This window comes from Podarcis raffonei, chromosome 12 (genome assembly GCF_027172205.1).
Source record: "Podarcis raffonei isolate rPodRaf1 chromosome 12, rPodRaf1.pri, whole genome shotgun sequence".
Classification (NCBI taxonomy): domain Eukaryota; kingdom Metazoa; phylum Chordata; class Lepidosauria; order Squamata; family Lacertidae; genus Podarcis; species Podarcis raffonei.
The window spans coordinates 38904744-38922227 of record NC_070613.1 but is presented as its reverse complement, the minus strand read 5'-3'; the positions used below and the strand labels follow the sequence as shown (position 1 = coordinate 38922227).

At 41.5% G+C, this 17484-nt stretch overlaps 1 long non-coding RNA gene across 1 annotated transcript in view; it reads right to left on the bottom strand.

Annotated features, from left to right (window-relative positions):
- Positions 1 to 1363: 1363 nt before the first annotated feature.
- LOC128398528 (uncharacterized) overlaps positions 1364 to 17484 on the bottom strand; it is a 29306-nt gene continuing 13185 nt past the window's right edge. The window contains exon 3 of the long non-coding RNA XR_008327155.1: positions 1364 to 1450. This is a non-coding gene — a long non-coding RNA (uncharacterized LOC128398528). The remainder of the gene's footprint in view (positions 1451 to 17484) is intronic.

Here is a 17484-nt window from a genome sequence, read left to right as displayed (position 1 = left end):
ACGGGAGTTGCTTGATGGGATGTATTTGCGCAAAATGAGTGCATGTCAGGGACTGGACTGAAGAGGAGGAGGAATAGTGGAGGTCTCCTCCCCCTTCTCCTGTAGCTTCCAGAGAGGAGGGAGGCAGTCTTGATTTACAGCTTTGAGGAAGATAAGAGCTCAGGGACAGACAAACAGCAGAGTTATATAGTGTTAGGAGAAGGGGGAGGAGAGGCAGAGCAGCTAGCTGACATGTTTTTGGACAGCATCATTGACCCCCCTCCCTCCCAAAACACAACGTTCATTAAGGGTGCAAGAACAAAGAACACAGAGACAATTGTTCATGGACAGACATCGTAGAAGCAGGTGTTGTTGCTAGAGGGGGAAGGGGGAGGAGCTCAGTGTGAGCAACTCCATTATGGAGGAATGTCTTTTACCATGATGACGGAATAAATCATACGTAAGAACTTTCTTGTTTCCTCCCTGCCTCTTGGTGCCATCAGGGGGAGGGAGAGGATTCTTCAAGCCTGACAGTGCACCACACTGGGCCTCACAAGCAATCCACCAAGGAGCATCTGACCAGTGAAAGTAGGAAGTGCGATAGATGTCACTCAGCAAAACATCACCACGTGCATTTTTTAAAAACCCTCTTCACACAATATACTTCAGTACATCATTGTACGGTAAAATGTGATTTTTCTGTTTTTGTTGTTGTTTTCCTTACTCCATTATCCGTGGATCAGGAAAATCTGAATTAAATGGGAGGAAGTATGGGCTGCCATTTGGATGAGGACAACAACATGTGGGCGACACCAAAAAAAATTGCACACATAGGATGCACTGAATCCACTCTGCTGTGTGTACACAGTCTAAGTCTGAGGAATTAAGAAAGACTAAAGGACTTTTGTTTTGAGTCCTTCCCCTGCTGTGCTAGACAGTGCTACAGGGCTGTCAGTGCCAAACCTGAAAATAATTTAAATAGCTATATTGAGAGGTTGGATGCAGTTCTAGGAATGGAAAAGGCATCTCCCAATCTCTCATCCCCCGTCCAAGATACTTACTATAAACTGCCCCTGCCCTTCATTCTCCTTCTCTGCCACACCCCCAAACAGTTGAGACAACATTTTGTATTTCAAGCACCCATAGACTTTATTGGTAATGCCAATCATTTCAATGTGTCATGACTTCATGAAAACCTCAAGTCTTCAGACATTGAAGTCTTCACACATTTGGGGACTAGCTCCACTCCCAGTGATGATATTCCATGGCCTTATGAAGGTACCCTGAGCTGCTCCAAAGGAAATACTATCTTCATGCACAGAGTTGCCCACTAAAATTGCATGCTCATCAGGGTAGAGGGTAGTTGGCATGACCCTGCAACTCCTTCATGAGTGGTTTAAGTAGATGAAAGGGATTCTGTGAAACCCACTACAGTTCGTCTGACATCTGCTTTCTTTAGATCCTTTCTTGCCTATGGAAAGAGAGAGACACCAGCCATCAGCATTCTATAAGCTCAGATATTTTTCTTAGGAAGTTTGGAGCTGGTTTTTGTACATTGTCCTGTGTGCCTAGAGGAGAAATAGGAAGCTTTGATGTCCTCCAGATGTTGTATGACTAGTATACCTGTATAAAGGTATAAGATATGACCTGGGTATTGCAACAAAATACCTAGAAGATTTTTTTTTAATAATTATTTTATCAGCCCCAGCCAACATGTGCAATGGTCAGGAACAAAGGAAGCTATATAGTCCAACAATGTTTTTATGACCATAGGTTCCCCAACCCTGATCCAAGGTGTCACCTGACCATTCAAAAGCCAATACTTTAATTTTTGGGCGGCCTATTTCAATTCCAAACTCAACCATCTGAAGGGTCGATGTAAACAAAATTATGGCTTTGCCATGATAATGTATGCATTAGCAACCTTACCTTTATACAATGTAATTCAGCCACAAATGCAAATCTCCTTAGCTATTTCTATGATGTGCAAAATCAATCATCAGGTCCCAGTGGTACATTCTGGTAATATGCTGATGGCAGTTCCCTGTCTGAAAATTTCCCAAATAAACACTGAATGCATATTGCACATCTACTGAGCATCATGATTGTCTCATCTTAACTGCTTGTACAGCTCAGAAAACAATCCTATTGGTTGGACTTTGTAATGCGTGAAAGCACCCAAATAAAACCAAGTGATAGATTCGTTATTGCATTATGGAACACAAGTGAAAACACCTGTTGTGGTAAACAATCAATATTTTACGACCTTACTATAGTTAATTTTACAAGTGATCCTAAAAATAATTTTAAAACCCCCCATCTTCTAGGTATTTTGTTGCAATACCCAGGTCATATTTTATACCTTTATACAGGTATACTAGTTATTTTTGCAGAACATGCCATGGAAATAATACCTTGGTTTATTTCCACTTATTCCTCTAATTCATTCCATGACTTTTCACAGTCTAATCTGTATGATGTCCATGAGTTGTGGTGTCATCTGAGCACATTGGGGGCCTTTCCACACATATTGGGTTAGGTTAGGTTAGGTTAGGTTGTTATGTTACTGTTTACTTATATGCCGTCTTTCAGCCAGAAAGGCTCCCAAGGCAGCTCCCAAGAATCAATAGATACACACAAATGCAATAATGCAATTACAAAGTAACAAAATACAAACAATACAGGGATAAAATTCCAAACCTTTCAATGGTATCAATAACCAAACACATCTGTGTTCCTACCCAAAAAGGCAAAGAATATTCTTTACAAAAATGTTAAAAGAAGACAAGAATACTTAAGTAGCATCTTAAGCAAGGCAGGTGTAAAAGCTTGATGGTCCCAGCACACTCCCCGGCACAAACAGCTGATGCACAAAGAGTTCAATCCTGCTTTCACAGCATTTCTCTGCCCACACCCTGATGACCAGCTATTGGGCTGATGGGCTATTTTGACAGGTGAGCAGGACAACCCACCAATGAATCAGCTGGCAACAACATAATGTAAGATGATTGACAGGTGGGTGGTTCTTCTCTCCTGTCAAAGTTGGCCCACCAGGGTTGGAAAGGTAAAGATCTGGCCTACTGGACTGTCTGGTCCACCATAAGGGCAAACGGGTCAATGACCTAAAAGCCCCCTTAGGAGGAGAGGACAGGCTGAAAAACGTATTTCAGAAAGGCTGCTATATCAGAAGGGTTGTTCAGAATTCTCTAGGCAACTATCTCTCATGGCATATAAATCCGCTGTATAAATTCCTTATAGCATGTGTTTACAGAACCTTTAATGACCTTTTGCTTGTCATTCCAACTATATATTTTTTTCAGAGAACAAGCATGTGGGCTGCAGTGCTGCCCCACACTATTATGCTGCCCAGCTAGAACCTGCACCTAAGCAGCTACCCAGGTGCAGACCATAATGCCTGCATTTATCTATTCTCCCACTCGCAGTGCTATCTGAAGGCAGCCCTGTTCGGCTGTAAAGAAATGTTTGGCCAAAAGAAGACCGTACTAGTCTTCTCTGTGCTAGATTAGGCGTAAGTCTTCTTTCATTCCAAAACAGCTATCTCTGCCATGACATTTTCGAGGTTCGCTATTCCGCAGGAGGTGGTGATTTGATGATTGTGTGGCAAAGCGGTACAGTAATATCACATAATTCTGCAGAATAGTCAGGCCACAAGTCCCTTCACCCAAAACAAGCTTGGAATTCTATTGTAAGCCTGCTCCTAGACCACAGGAGAAGAGAGGAGTGGGTAACACGCTCCAATCAAAAGATTCGGCAAGCTTTTTTCACCATTATGTACCAGACTGAACCATACCAAAACAGGACAAATCAAAATTGTGGCAATTATTTAGTAGCCATGACTCAGAGCCCCTGGCATGCAGAGGCTCCTGCTTCTATCTATGACAGATGGAAGTTCTGTTAACATACAGAGCTCCTTCCCTGTCCATAGACTGTTGGCCTGCAATACCTGTGGCCTTCCTGGATTGCAGCCTACATGTTTCAGCCAAATGTGCAATTGCAAATATCTCCTATAGACCTTATCTGCACTCAGATAAAAGAAAAATAGATTTTACAATGCTTCTAAACAAATTCCCATGCTTATATTTGGGGGGACTTAAGACAAAAGAACTTTCCTTTTTACTCGGAGCCACAAAACTGAACTTCATGCCCTTCCCCCCACCAAAGGAGGCATTGATGATTTACTAGAAGGTAAAAATAATACTAATTTAAATGTATTTTTGGCTGTCTTTTAGTAAAGTGATCTCAGTGTGTCTTTGGCACTTATTTTTGTAAACGTGTTACTTATTTTTGTGATCTACGGTTCATTTGAAGCATAACATTGTGTTTTTGAAGAAGTCTCATTTCGCAAATCTCCCTGTAATTTTCCGAAAAGCATTAGTTCTAAACCATTAGTTCTAAAAGGTAAAAAAGAAAGGAAAGGAAAAGGAAACTGTGATAGGAGGGGATAGCATATGACTGTTGAACGTGGCTTTTCTTTTCTTTCTCTTTTGCTGTTAACCATGCATATGTTCGTGCACAAGTGTGCATATATGTGCTCAAAAAGGGGGCATTGAAGAGGCTTGGACAGACACCTACTATATTTGGAATAAACATATATTTAGCAAAACAAATGAATACTTATCCAAGATAAATATTCAGAAGGCAGTTTGAACCACTGTTTCAAGGCATATGGCACAAGTAACCTTAGTGGTTACTCCATTAGTTCCACCCTTATTTTTAAAAGGCGTGACTGTTTTTACAGTAGAATAAATTATATTTTATAAAAAGGGTGTTAATTTATACACTTACTTTTTTCTTAGATTTTCAGTTGCTGTATAGATTACATTATTTTTTATCTTTATTTTATGCAAAAACAGTGTAATAAAGTGAACATTGAGAAAGAAGCCAAAACAGAACAAACCCGACCTCACATTAATCACTGTACATTGAAAAATTATTTTGAGATGCAAACCCGTAACAGCAAGGAAAGGCAAGTGCAGTGAGGAAATGCTAATTGTGTGCTCATAATTGCTGCTTTTGAATTCTGGTGCTGGAGGAGATTCTTGAGAGTCCCATGGACTGCAAGAAGATCAAACCTCTCCATTCTTAAGGAAATCAGCCCTGAGTGCTCACTGGAAGGACAGATCCTGAAGCTGAGGCTCCAATACTTTGGCCACCTCATGAGAAGAGAAGACTCCCTGGAAAAGACCCTGATGCTGGGAAAGATGGAGGGCACAAGGAGAAGGGGACGGCAGAGGACGAGATGGTTGGACAGTGTTCTCGAAGCTACCAGCATAAGTTTGACCAAACTGCGGAAGGCAGTGGAAGACAGGAGTGCCTGGCGTGCTCTGGTCCATGGGGTCACGGAGAGTCGGACACGACTAAACGACTAAACAACAACAATTGCATTCTTTAAATTTTGTATCTAGGACCTAACTGTGGTCCTCCATCTAAATGGTCATTACTAGCGTTGTCTATGAGCTCACTGGCTGAAGTGCTTCCCACTGGGTCTATTGCTGAACATATTCCCTGGAATTATCTCTTAAGAATTACTGGGCAGTGGATTTCTACTCAATGTGTCATTAATCTGACCTCTAGAGCGGCAGGGACATTTCTTCAGCTTTGCATCGATCAAGTCCCGAAGGCTGAAAAATCCCAACTTCCAAGTTTTATCTGGACAATTACTTTGGGTATTTGTGGTAAGGTCTCCACTTATAAAAGAGATCAAAGAATGGCACATGAGGGCGGGGGGAGGCTGTTTTGTACAGTGACTTTAATCTCACATGTAAATTCAAGGAGAGTGACTCGAGTTATGCACGCATGCTGTAGTCTGAAAATCATGTAAGCTTCCGTATCCATGAAGTACTGTGCTTCATGATGGAATATTAAATATACATGAAAGTATTAAGTCCTGCATAGATCACTGGAAATATTTTCCAGAGAACAAAGGCGCTTCAAGCCTTGTTGTTGTCATCTTATTTCCTTACACAATTAAGAGAATGTATGGCCTCTGCGGTTTCTTCCCTGCACTTCCAACTTTGCCTTGTGTGCATTTGCATCCTTTAATTTAGGAGACGAGTTATGAGTACATAGGGAATCAAAAATTCAGGAAGACATTGGGACAAGTACTGTTTGTGCACTGAGAAGAAGAAAAATGAGCCGGCATTTCGGTGTACAGTAGTATATTTCCAAGGCATTCTAGCTGTTCAGCCTGTACCTAGTACAGTCTTTCACCTTCAGAAAACAGTCTCTGTATGTGGATCAGCTCCATAGGCTGCTGCACAAGGACAAAGCCTTTCACCCAGCAAATTGATGGCACATTTGGTTCTAGAATTGCCAGCTGAATGGGGTGGTAGTGGTACTCTTAGGCCTTCAGCGTTGACCTGCAGAAATCAGCTGATGCCGGAAGGGAGAACCAGGAAGGAACCTTCAGTTCTGGTCATGGCTGCTCCTTGTGGTGAGTTATCAGAACTGCAGCTTAACTCATTTCCTGACAAAAGGAATATAGTACTGAGACTGGACTTGCCCACCCATGTTAGTCATTGGGCATTCCTGGACAGGAAAGTGTCTCAGCTGAGGCCTTGCCTGAGCAACAAAGGTTTCCTAAGTGTGGTGTGTTTCAGTGCATACCTTCATTCTGATTCGTTGCTCACTTCAGTGAGCTGTTGAAGCTTTTTTGAGGCAGGAATATCAGCACGTTCAGTGCCCTAGGTGTGCAAATCTAGCTGCTGCTAAAATCAGATGAGAAGGGCCTGGTAAAAAAAGAAGTTTGCAATCCCACCTGGCTGAACCCTGTGAGGAATGGGGAGCACCAAAAAGCAGGCACGTGTTGTAAAAGCATCTTAGATTCATTACTAGAACTTTACAGTAGTGAGAGGTAGATCTCCAGGCTGAGACTAGGGGTTGGATTTGGATTGTGAAACTGTCTGGCTTTTTGCATTTCATCACCATTCAAACCAGGCACACAGCTTTGCTGTGCTTGTGGTTCTTAGTAATGCTCAGTTGTAATGCAAAATAAACACGAAGATTGATTGCAGTTCTAGAAATACTAAGCTAGGCCAAATTGGCTACAATACACACAACACAACTGAAGAAACTGGTATGGCCAATGTTTAACAGGGAGGGGGTGGGTGGGAGGCTTCCTCTTCATTTTTTGCAAAGCAAAAAAAAAAGGGAGAAAGGAAAAGAAAGAAATCTTATTATGAGCTGTAACATAGTATCTGCTTCCAGTCTCCTTTAAAGGGGAATACTGATAGATGCTCTGTCTCCTTTAAGTTGTTTATCATTTTCCACGGTATTTGGGATTGAATTAATCTTCTAAAAACAGATTACACTCTAAAGTGTTTTACAGCTAAAAGCACCATCATGACTTTTTCACAACTTGTTAATGGAACAAAAAAACAGGTTAGATGCTGTGTTCTAGGTGGCGTAATGGGTGCTTACTACTGTGTTTGCCAAATCCATCAGTGGTATTTCACAGACATCCAGGAAACCTATTTGCTTCATAAATCATTGAAGCTCTTCAAGACCTTTGTATAAGCAAGAAATATTCTTGAAGTGTTTAGCATCAATAATAATGAAAACTGGCACTAGGGCGTCTTAAGCAATCTAAAACAGAGTGTACAGTTGGGTTTAGCTTGACTTTCACTGAAGGATTACTTATAACAAGAATACATCATTGGCCATGACAGCTAGCAGCATGGCTCAACAAACTAACTTGTTGAAAACTTTTTCAAAGTGATTAATTTAGAAAATCAGAGTTGCCAGGGATGAAGTCTTCTTGAACTTGTGGCCTTTCACCTGGAAATCCTTATCACAAATCCCAGTTATAGGAAAGGGCCTTCTAATTCTGCTAAGGGGAGACATTTCCCACATAGAGAAATGAAGTCTCTTCTTGACAACTTCCTATATTCGGTGCTGTATTCTGACCACTATTAAACCTTGCTTTGCCACCTACTTTACACTGTACATTCTTAATTCAGGACACAATGAAACTGTAAAGTAGTTCACAGCACATGCCCCATTGGGTTTAATGAGGCTCAGCGCCAAGTAACAGAGTACAGGATTGCAGCCATAATTAATGGCCACATGACCTGAAGCCCCCTAATGGTCTGAACAGCTATTGCAGCAGAGTGCCTTTCAAGCCTTTTTCATTTGTCGGTGAGTTTCTGTAAATTTTTCTATGCCGCTTTTTGACCAAGGCCCCCAAAGTGGCTTATATAGAACAAATAAAATTCAAAACAATGATCAAAGCATTGCCCCCCAAAATCAATACTAAGAAACATGGTGAGAGTAAAACAGTTAAAACCAAGCCTTCTCCCACGCTTCTGGCTTGGAGTGGATTCTGACATCATTACCCATCTACCCTTGCTTCAGGACCTTTCTTTTTTCTGTGCAAGAATGGAGCACGTCATCTTTCTTCATGGTTCTTTCTGCTACTTCCCCCTACTATTCCTCTTCCTAAGATGAGTGAGCATTTGAACCAGTATGTCCAGTCCTAGCCGAACTCTCTAACCACCACTGGCAAGCTTCTGCAATTGCTTTGTACTCTAAAAGTGGCTGAAACAAGGTGGCTCATTTGTATATAGAAACATTTTCAGTGATGAATACCGTATACAGTAGTACCTCGGGTTACATACGCTTCAGGTTACAGACGCTTCAGGTTACAGACTCCGCTAACCCAGAAATATTACCTCGGGTTAAGAACTTTGCTTCAGGTTGAGAACAGAATTTGTGCTCCGGCAGCGCGGCAGCAGCGGTAGACCCCATTAGCTAAAGTGGTGCTTCAGGTTAAGAACAGTTTCAGGTTAAGAACAGACCTCTGGAACAAATTAAGTACGTAACCAGAGGTACCACTGTATATATATATCCCATGAAGGAGCTAAATTTAGCCAACACAACCTACTACAGGGTGCAGCCTATGAAAGGCATGAACAAATTCTTCTTGGACATTGATTTCCTAAAGGAAGATTAAAATAATATTCACACAAATCAAGTGTGGTTTGCTGGTATCCTGTTTAATTTACTATACCCAAAATCCCAGGTAGACGGTGATATATGCACAATGTCTGAGAGGTAGTCCAGGATCCAGTGAAGGGGAAATAATAAAGCCAACGGCTGTGATGTTAAAACCCTGAAAGAAAATACTAAAAATATGCACAACAAAAGATGGGAGAATATGAAAGGTGAAGCTTCCACAATAAAGAGATGGGGGCTGAATGCAACATGGAGTCTTTTCCCTATTAACTACTGCCAACATCCTTCCACTTTCAGGTTATTTCAGCAAAATGGCTCGCCCCAATGGAATTACTGTGCATTCATGGCAAGGCTGTTTACAATAGGGTTAAAGCTGAATAAATAACTGGAAATTGCTGTGCAGCAGGAGCAACTGCCAGCCAGAATCAGGAAGGAGTTGATGTATAGGGCAAAAACTGGCAGCGACTTTGGGGTATAAAATGTGCTCTGACAAGGTGATTGCAGCCTTCTGCAGCGTGGTACAGGACATTTAGAAGAAACAGGAGGATAGGGATGTCATAGGATCAGAGGGACAAATATCAAGCACAAGGGCGCGGATGTCTGTGTTGAGCGAATGGAGATAGAAAATTAACTTCGGGGAGGGTTTTAAACATCCCTTCTCTTCTTTATTCTTCTTCGGTGTGAATGCATGCTGTGCGGGCAAACTGATAATATTTTATGTTATGCCTATTTTGTCCTAATACTTGGCAGCAAGCAGCCCAGTTCATTGCATATTTACAAAGATGTCAGTCCACAAATATCAGCGAGTCTAGTACTAAGTAAGCACAGCTTGAGTGATACATCATGTCTCATATTGTAGGAAGAGAACACAGGTAAAAAGCCTGAGTCAGAGGAGGATGAACTGGCCAGAGCTGTTATACCACCAGCTGAAGAACTGGCCTGGCTTAGCAGTAGTAATGTAATGTAATTAGGAAAAAATAGAAATAAATATTCAGCACAAAGTTTGCAGCTAATCGCTTTGTTCAAACTGCCTGTTTTTATTCCTTCTACATTTTCAGTTTTCCCTGTCCATCCCAGTCAAAGATAGAGGAAAGCAAAAACACATACCTGTTAACATTCCATCCTGTCCAAACAAAATTGTGAGCATATTTCCATGTGCAGCTCTATAAAAGTCACTAATACAGTGCACTGAATTATTCTGACATGTTTTTCTTCCTGGTTTCAGACACACTAAGCAGTTATCTGCTACCATTCCTGTACTTAAAGCAGGGATACAGAGTATAATCCATTAAATCACAAGTGGGCAATCTTTTTTTTCTTTCGTGGTCCACATTTCCATAGTGGTCACCTGTTGGGGGGGACATGCTGACTGTGGGTGGGGCCTCCCCATTTTCTCTTTCTCTTCTTCTGACACCCCTTTCCTCTCTCCCTATTCTGCTCGCTCCTAAAAGGCTGCCAGAGAAGGAATAGATTGCTGCTGCAATTCAAGTGTTACACTAGTTTAGACAGATGTTTGATGTCATATCCATACAATTTGCTAAAAGAAAGTTATTAATTGTATGGCATATCAGATGAGCAGCTGGGGCGCTGACTTTAGGGACAGGAACAGTGCACACTGTCATATAGTTTTTGGGCATATGGCAAATAAAATTCTGTGTACCAAGAGTACAGTGGGATACAGGGAACACAGCAAGGTATTTGCCCCGAGGTATTATATTTTTCCTGCGTTATATTTCTGAGTAACTCAAAGATTAAGAACTTTGGAGGGTCAGGGAAATAGGTGACAGCTAGACAAATCAGAAAAGATCTTGAAGATTTGGATTTCGTGGTGTGATTGAAGCTGTATGTTTTCATTTACACACATTGTATCTATAGGCTCATGACTAAGTTAGGTCCATTCATTTCAGTGGGTCTGCTCTGACTAAAACTTAGGTGAATACCACCCCACGTCTCAGCCTTCCCATAGATTACAGAAATATCAATCTTTATTTGTACGAAAAGTATTTGCTACCTAACCTGCAAAAATTCTGGTTTATACAATATTGCTTTTTGATATTAATTTGGCTTCAGTTATTTTTTTTTTTAAATATTCCAACCAATACAATAGGTTACAAATTTGATCATTTCCCTTTTTAAATTAGTAAAAGGTACAGAAGGTGCTTTATTTCATTTCATTTTTAAAGCAAAAAACAAAAACCAAGAAGGGTTTCAAGCCACCATAAACTAAGGCTGAAGAGCAGGGCTGGATGCAGCTATGCTATTTGGAAAGGAGCTTAATCCACAAAACAAAAATATAACCATGGCACGATCCATTTTTAACATAGTTAGGTGAGGCCCATCATAATATTTAATGTTACATCCTCTCCATCGTCATATGAACTTTAATTTTACAGGAGTTGACGCAGGGTGGAAAGTCCCCTGGGATTAATCACATTTTAAAAAATGAAGCTTCATTATATCTTTGTTCTTTGTATCTTGGCTTTTGTTAGCGCATTTTTAATTAGGATCTGGTATCTGCAATAAACAGTAAACATAAAGAGCTTTGCAAAAATGTATTAGACTGTTTGTTTTCACACTCTAATGCATATTTGCACAATTTTACCATGAAAAAAGGAAAACATGCTAAGCTCTTGGGCTCTATCCCAAATGTCCTGGAATAGAATCTGGAAATGACTAAGAATGCAGCCACAGCACATCATATTTCAGCAATTAACCTAAGAAAAGAGGTACATTCTCTAGGACTAGACGCATCTCAGAAGCAAAAGCTGCAGGGGAAAGACAGTTTACCTACCAAATCTATTTCTAGTTTTCCCCTAAGTTTCATCAATGAAGCAAATACTTAAGAAACCCACAAAGCATGGGAACTTTTGTTGACTTACCTACAGAGAAAAAGAATTATTCAATCCTTAGCGTGAAATGTATGTATCTACTTACTAGAAAATATCCAGGAGGAGTCACAAAAATGGCCAAGCAGATTGAAACTTTGCCTAAGGGCTGCTGGCTATCCAGTGCTTTCATATTTTATTTTAAATAAGCTAGGAATGTGTGGGATAAATAAATGTTAGAAAGATCCCACAACAGGACAATAAATATTACAATAGTGTGGACAAATAAACCTGAATAACTTTAAAAAAAATCATTCTAAGAATTGGGATAGTTTCCATAAGACCATAAGGTGCTGGTTTTTTGTTTTAAAGTCAAATAACTGAAAATGCTCTTTGCCAAAGAAATATATACTTTCATATCAGTGCATTCCTATCAAACAGCACCAGAAAAATCTCAAGGTTTAAAATGTGGCTCTTGTGAACACTTGTTATTGATATGACACCTTGATGCTCTTTGAACGTGACACAAAAATCATAAAGTATATAAGCAATTCTAAGGTGTAAAGTGATTTTTTCCTACAGAGCTAAGCTTTAATGTGTTTCCAAATAAAACACAAGATTAAGTAATTTATTTTGTCATATGATTTATTTATGGGCTGAAACACTGTAAACAACAGATAAAAGATAGAGTCTCAGATGTCAAAGTAAAAGATGAAAATCATTACATTTTATTAGCAGGCAATATATAAAAATGCCAAAATGAACTGTAAAGAGAGGGATAGTGTTATGCTCAGAGGTCCCGCATCTGAGTTGCATTTGTTTTTCCCACCTCCCCTAAAGGGGAATAATAGTCTTGAATTTAATTAAAGTCTATTTTTTTAAGATTGAAGTCATGAAAAAGTTAAAAGACTCAATCACAAAGAAGAATAACTGCAAGGGTCTTGGGGAAATTGAAGTGATGAACTCTCTGATATTTTATTTCCTCTTGACTATTTGGAGGAGGATCAGAAGAGTTGGCTACGAATTGTTAAGGCGAGGGTTTTTAGAAACCTATTAATTTTGCATTAACTTACACCAATGTTGGTTGTAATAATTGCAATATACTTTAGAGGGCGTTATTGGTGAGCTTATTTCCCTTAACCCTTTTAAGTTTTCCCTCTTTGGCCTTTGGTTACTTTCACTGTAGCTTGCTAGCTTAATGCTTAGCTGCACCCTATCACTCCTTACCAATTGTACTTTATTATGGTTGTGCTTATTTAGAATAATTTGAAAAAGCCTAACAAATTTGTCAGGACAAGAGGCTTCCAACTCTGCCCCAATTAACAGACCTAAATTAATAGACTCAGTCCTCCTCTTCAGCCTGCATCTTCCAGTGCCATCTATATTTTGACAGTGTAATAGTCCATAATTCCTTATATGTACCGACCTAAAATAGCACTTAAAGCCTATATAACTTATCCTCATATTTGTGCAAAATACATCCCTTTTCTCAGTTTGTCATGTTGAGTTTCTCATCCAACCTTTGACTTCTTGATTGTGACATCCATCATGTTACTTAAGGGCAAGCCGTTTTCACATGAGATGGGGGTATAGCAATGAGGGGTGCCGCCACCACCACCCAACCACACATGCATGGGTCATTTCTAATTTCAAATCTTACAAGGAATGTGGGTTGCTTGGAGTGGGGTCTCCCACCACAATGCTGCCATTAGTACTAATGGTATGAGCAAATAACATCCCAGAGCTATGCACGCTTACCCAACTTGGGCCAGTTCCCTAGACAAAACAGTTGCTGGCCACTGTATCGCTACAATATATGGGGCACAAAATATTGCTACGATATATGGGGCACCTCCACTGCTGCCTAAAGTAAGGGTGGAGATTCCCCTTTGCTCTCTTTCACCTAAAGTGGTTGGCAATGGTTTCATCTAGCAAACCACCTCTGGCCTCACAGGTACATGCATCAAGAAGCCATACAGTACAGCTATTGCTCAGATAATATACCGCAAACCCTGAATGAGTCATGTTTCATGTTGGTAAATAGATTAGGGTTTCGTAGTACAGCAGTTTCTAGACATTCAATTGTAATGCAATCAGTTGTCTCTTAGTTTGCACTTAATTCATGCAAAAATGCTTTCTCTTATCAGCTTCCAGGTGCTGCTAGCTCCCAAGGTCAAACATTTCAGGTACCCGTTTTTATGACTCAGGTTAAAATACTGGGCATTCGTGTTCTCAAGGGCAACCCGTTGAAATCAATGAGCTGTACTTCGGAATATGAAACATGGCTGGGATTGGGCTGGCAGAGATTAATCTCCATGTTTGAGATTAGGTGGAAAGTAAAAGAACAGAAGTATGCATGGCCATGTAGGTAAATGAGCAAACAGAAAAGAAACACATATTGCTCAAGTTGAAGCCACAAGACGCTGTAATGGAGATCCCACAAGAAACCTTGATAGTGAAGGTAAAAGCCAGCATCCATCAGTAAAAATGCCCTCCTCTGCACACGTTCCAGCTTGTCAACATCCTTCATAAACTGTGGTGCCCAGAATTGAACACAGTATACCAGCTATGGTCTGACGAAGGCAGAATAGAGCACTATCATTATAACATAAGTAGGGATAGAAGGAAACTCTTATCTTGTCGGTTCCTGAAGAACTGCTTTGGGTGATGAATATGAAGTTAGGTATATGGTGATGCTGATGATGCTGGGTTTGTTGTTGTTGTTTAGTCGTTTAGTCATGTCCGACTCTTCGTGACCCCATGGTCACGCCAGGCACTCCTGTCTTCCACGGCCTCCTGCAGTTTTGTCAAACTCATGTTCGTAGCTTCGAGGACACTGTCCAACCATCTCGTCCTCTGTCGTCCCCTTCTCCTTGTACCCTCAATCTTTCCCAACACCAGGGTCTTTCCCAGGGAGTCTTAAAGCTGATTAATATTAGCAACAGTGAAATGATCAAATGGGTAAATGGGACTTATGGGAGATGGTAGCCCATAAGTTGTAGAAGTCCCAGTGCTAAAGGTACATCACCTTACACTGGCTTTTGACACTATATATATATATATATGAATATATATATATAGGAATCCATATATATATGGATGCACCTCATTTTTCCAGACCTTTTATCACCCTGGTGTTCATTCTCGGCACACGTTCCAGCTTAAATTTACTTTATCAAATTCCTTAGGGATACCGCATTACTTTAGTCATTGTTTTTTTGATCATCTTTCCAGATTGTGTATATTAGTAAGTTTTCATTAGCTTTCAAGGTACTTTTGCCTCAGCTGGAATAGTATAAGCATGCTCTATATATGGTCTTTTATAGTCTTACATCTTAACACTTTCAAATGAAACTGTCTGAATCTTCTTATGCAGTGTGATTTACAATTTTCTTGATCCAGACTTCAGTGAAAGAGCTGTGTGTTGAATGATGACAAGACTGGGCCCTAAGGCAATGGCTCTGAAAAAGGAAGGGATGGAACCGACAGAATTTTAAAGAATTTTTTTTTCTAGAAACCTGGGCCAAACAGTATTCCACAGCCAGACAACTAGATAACAGAACTAAGGGGAATAAGTTTAGTTCACCGGGATCTATTTTTATGCTTGAAAATAGCTACACCTTTTTATATTACTTTAATACAAAAATAAAGGTAAAGGTACCCCTGCCCGTACGGGCCAGTCGTGTCCGACTCTAGGGATGTGCGCCCATCTCACTTAAGAGGCCGGGGGCCAGCGCTGTCCGCAGACACTTCCGGGTCACATGGCCAGCGTGACAAGCTGCATCTGGCGAGCCAGCACAGCACACAGAACGCCGTTTACCTTCCCGCTAGTAAGCGGTCCCTATTTACTGTATCTAATAATAATAATAATAATAATAATATCTTTATTGTCATTGCCCCCTCTCAGGGACAACGAAATTACTCGACTGCTCCATAAAAACACTAATTAAAACAATACAGTATAGTACAGCAAGGAAGATTAGATGACTTTCAAAGTCCAGGCTTCCCATTCAGGGCTGAGATCGCTCTGGAGAAGAAGCTGTTCTTAAGACGGCTCGTTCTTGTCTTCATCGTCCTGTATCTCCGTCCCGACGGCAGGAGCTCGAAGAGACAGTGACCAGGATGCGATGGATCTTTTACTATGTCCAGTGCCTTCCTATGGCACCTTGTGGCATAAATCTGCTCTAAGGTGCAGATTGCACCCGGGGGTGCTTTCGAACTGCTAGGTTGGCAGGTGCTGGGACCGAGCAACGGGAGTGCACCCCGCCGCGGGGATTCGAACCGCTGACCATGCGATCGGCAAGTCCTAGGCGCTGAGGCTTTACCCACAGCGCCACCCGCGTCCCTAATACAAAAATAAACCTAGTTAATTCCAGTTATTGGTTTAGGTGAGAGGTTTGCGAATTATATTGGAATTCTCTGTTCCTTTTTCAGCCTCCGAGAAGGGACTCATCTGGTAGGGTAGAGCCACAGCAATAGCCTGCTGGCAACAGCATCACTGCCACTTACTCGGAGGTGGACACAGTACGAAAGGAGAAGTTGCATGGGCACACTAGCGGAGGCAATTCTGCACAGCCCAGACCTCACTGCCACCTTTCCACACCCAGTAAACATGAGTAATGCCCCTGCTGGAAGGCTGTTGCTATAGCTCTGCACCACCAGGCAAGCTACTCCTGCAACCTCCAAATTTGAGAGGGCTTTCAGTCGTTGGCATCACTGGCGGAGGAATGGGGCAGGGGGAGCGCACCGGCCCCGGCACCATCGGGGAAGGGGGTACCCTCGCGGCGGCCCCCCTGGACACGCATCGCGCACGCCCCTGCAGGCGGCATGCAATGCCCCCAGGACGCACACCACACTCCCGCGGGCAGCGAAGTACGTCCCCAGGATGCATGCCACGCCCCCGGGATGCATGCCACGCCCCTGGGACATGTGCCAGCCACGCCCCAGCCTGCTGTCTGCCCCCGGTGCCAGAGCATGCAGCTTCGCCACTGGTTGGAATGATAAAGGTAAGATTCTGGGTTTTGAGTCATAACAAGATTACTGTTCAGGTTTCCAGTTGAGTCAAGTATTTATGCTCTCTTCTCTTTATTCTCCAATAATGCCACCACATTCATATCATATTGGCTACATAGCATAGCTATGGCATCACTTTTACCCATTAATCCATGAAGCCATTACTCGCAATTGGCTTCTTTGTTCCATAGCCAGTGATGCTATCCTGCTCACTCTCTAACCCCTTTCAGACTCTCTCCTCGTGTACTGTGAGTCTGTACAACCACAATCATACTCCCTGCTCAACACACATCTTTTGTAAGATACCTTATTGACCAAGTAATCCAAGATAGAAAGAGAAATATTAATGGGGGTGGAAAATGCAAAGAAGCAGTAGTAGGGGAATCAATGACACTAAACAGACCTTTCAGCTAATTTTGAGGTGGGGTGTTGGGGGGCTCTGAAACAAGGTCATTGGAGGCCCTGAAATGGGTGGGTGGGGAGAGGAATGGTTGGGAGGTGGATGCTTTTTTTTAAAAAAAGGATAAATGTTTGACTATAAGGTCTGCAGCCCAGTATTATTTCTCTCTCTCTCTCTCTCTCTCTCTCTCTCTCTCTCTCATCAATCACTCACCTTTTACATATGTTGAAGGCGATTTACAAACATACCATAAAACAATCTTCCCTGGTATTCCAAATTAATTACTGGCAGATT